General features: G+C 49.2%; 4 non-coding genes across 4 annotated transcripts; 3 read left to right on the top strand and 1 right to left on the bottom strand.

Moving 5' to 3' along the window:
* The first annotated feature begins 598 nt into the window (after positions 1-598).
* TRNAN-GUU (transfer RNA asparagine (anticodon GUU)) lies at positions 599-672 on the top strand. Its single transcript has one exon. It is a non-coding gene; the product is annotated as a tRNA-Asn (tRNA).
* Positions 673-915: 243 nt separating this feature from the next.
* TRNAW-CCA (transfer RNA tryptophan (anticodon CCA)) lies at positions 916-987 on the top strand. Its single transcript has one exon. It is a non-coding gene; the product is annotated as a tRNA-Trp (tRNA).
* Positions 988-1,058: 71 nt separating this feature from the next.
* On the bottom strand, positions 1,059-1,129 carry TRNAG-GCC (transfer RNA glycine (anticodon GCC)). The gene has a single exon. It is a non-coding gene; the product is annotated as a tRNA-Gly (tRNA).
* A 1,138-nt stretch (positions 1,130-2,267) lies between these two features.
* On the top strand, positions 2,268-2,341 carry TRNAN-GUU (transfer RNA asparagine (anticodon GUU)). Its single transcript has one exon. It is a non-coding gene; the product is annotated as a tRNA-Asn (tRNA).
* The last annotated feature ends 159 nt before the right edge of the window (positions 2,342-2,500 follow it).

Raw genomic sequence — 2,500 nt, 5'->3', positions numbered from 1 at the left:
CAAGGCCCAGCCATCAATACTAATGTGATGGCTTTCCCTGAGAACCCTCATGTCCCTGTCCTCCCAAGAGCCCGAGCTTTTATGTAAAATAAGGTGTGCACCTTGGGCCTTCCCCTTTGCGCTCTCTGCCCCCTCTCTTTCTCCAAAGCTGAGCTCTGCAGGTAAATGTATCTATCTGAGTGAGGGGCTAGGGAGGGCCTTGCCCAGCAGTCTTACAAAGCAAGAGTTCAGAGAAAGCACCTGCTCTGGGAAGGAGACTCCGCTCACAGAGAAGACAAGTCTAACATGCCACAGTGAAGATTGGATGGGCAAGACACACGCCTGACAGGCTGGTAGAACACCACCAGAGGAGCAGATAGCTACGCTAAGAAGGCCACAGAAAAGTCATTCATGTATCTCATACACTGGGACTGGTTGTAATACTGGCCCTAACACCATTAGACAGTAGTCTGCGCATCATAACACCCAACAGTGACAAGACACTAAGCAAATGGCAAATGCTGCGTAGGATAAAGACGCCTTATATAACACAAGCTCAAGGCAGGCGCGCACACATAAAGATATATGTTGAGTCTCAGGAGATGTGCTTTTGTCACTAGTCTCTGTGGCGCAATCGGTTAGCGTGTTCGGCTGTTAACCGAAAGGTTGGTGGTTCAAGCCCACCCAGGGACGTTTCCTTTTGCATGCATGAAGCACTTTAATAAATCATAGTAATGTGCCTTTGGTCTAGAGCTCCTGCGTGAGACCCTTTCCCTGAACATTTCAATCCTCTGCGTTCTCTCTGCACCTGCACTCAATTTCATCAATAGGATGGAAAACAAAAAGCCAAACCTTGTAATACAACCCTAGGCACATAAGGAGGTGGGCAAAAATGAAAAGGCTCACAACATTTGCTGAGGTGACTCCAAAAGCAAGGACCTCGTGGCGCAACGGTAGCGCGTCTGACTCCAGATCAGAAGGTTGCGTGTTCAAATCACGTCGGGGTCACTGTTTCCCATTTTATGCCCCACTGAGTTCCCATATTTGATTTAGAAAGCAAAGTCAAAAGAACACAGCCTTGCATTGGCCGGGAATCGAACCCGGGCATCCCGCGTGGCAGGCGAGAATTCTACCACTGAACCACCAATGCTTCACATGTGTAGCTTAGAGACAGAGCTCTGTCCAAGACAGTGATGAGGCGCACGCACTCAAATTGCACACCTATGAACAAAGTGTGTGCAACAGACATTGGAATGCCAACGTTTCACATGATGGCAAGAATCAGATGCAGGAGACTATAAGTATGAATGTTTTTGCATTTGCTGAGGTCACTGGCTTGGGACTAGTGTTGTGGTTATCAGGGCATGATGGCAGGCTGCTCCCGACAGAAGTGGCTCATAGAAGGCAGCCTCCAGATCACCAGCACTATTGTGTTTCAGATCATGTCACTGAACTCTCCTCCTTAAAAATCCTTCCCACTGTCTTTGCCAAATTCCCTGTCCTCCCCGAAATGCTGGGGTGAAACGGGCAGAGTTCTGCACCCTGCGTCCCTAACGCGCTCCCAACGCGGCCTACAGCCCTGGTCGGGCTTAGACCACTGGGGCCTCTGGAGAGCAAGACCTCCAGAAGCCTATGGTCAGGCCTATTGCACAGGCATTTTGTGCCTGGCCATTCCGGGATTGTTGTGTTTCAAGGCCCAGCCATCAATACTAATGTGATGGCTTTCCCTGAGAACCCTCATGTCCCTGTCCTCCCAAGAGCCCGAGCTTTTATGTAAAATAAGGAGTGCACCTTGGGCCTTCCCCTTTGCGCTCTCTGCCCCCTCTCTTTCTCCAAAGCTGAGCTCTGCAGGTAAATGTATCTATCTGAGTGAGGGGCTAGGGAGGGCCTTGCCCAGCAGTCTTACAAAGCAAGAGTTCAGAGAAAGCACCTGCTCTGGGAAGAAGACTCCGCTCACAGAGAAGACAAGTCTAACATGCCACAGTGAAGATTGGATGGGCAAGACACACGCCTGACAGGCTGGTAGAACACCACCAGAGGAGCAGATAGCTACGCTAAGAAGGCCACAGAAAAGTCATACATGTATCTCATACACTGGGACTGGTTGTAATACTGGCCCTAACACCATTAGACAGTAGTCTGCGCATCATAACACCCAACAGTGACAAGACACTAAGCAAATGACAAATGCTGCATAGGATGAAGACGCCTTATATAACACAAGCTCAAGGCAGGCGCGCACACATAAAGATATATGTTGAGTCTCAGGAGATGTGTTTTTGTCACTAGTCTCTGTGGCGCAATCGGTTAGCGTGTTCTGCTGTTAACCGAAAGGTTGGTGGTTCAAGCCCACCCAGGGACGTTTCCTTTTGCATGCATGAAGCACTTTAATAAATCATAGTAATGTGCCTTTGGTCTAGAGCTCCTGCGTGAGACCCTTTCCCTGAACATTTCAATCCTCTGCGTTCTCTCTGCACCTGCACTCAATTTCATCAATAGGATGGAAAACAAAAAGCCAAAC

Source organism: Triturus cristatus, chromosome 4_2, assembly GCF_964204655.1.
Source record: "Triturus cristatus chromosome 4_2, aTriCri1.1, whole genome shotgun sequence".
Lineage (NCBI taxonomy): Eukaryota > Metazoa > Chordata > Amphibia > Caudata > Salamandridae > Triturus > Triturus cristatus.
Note: the sequence above shows the minus strand (reverse complement) of the source record. Positions and strands in the feature narration are given on the sequence as shown.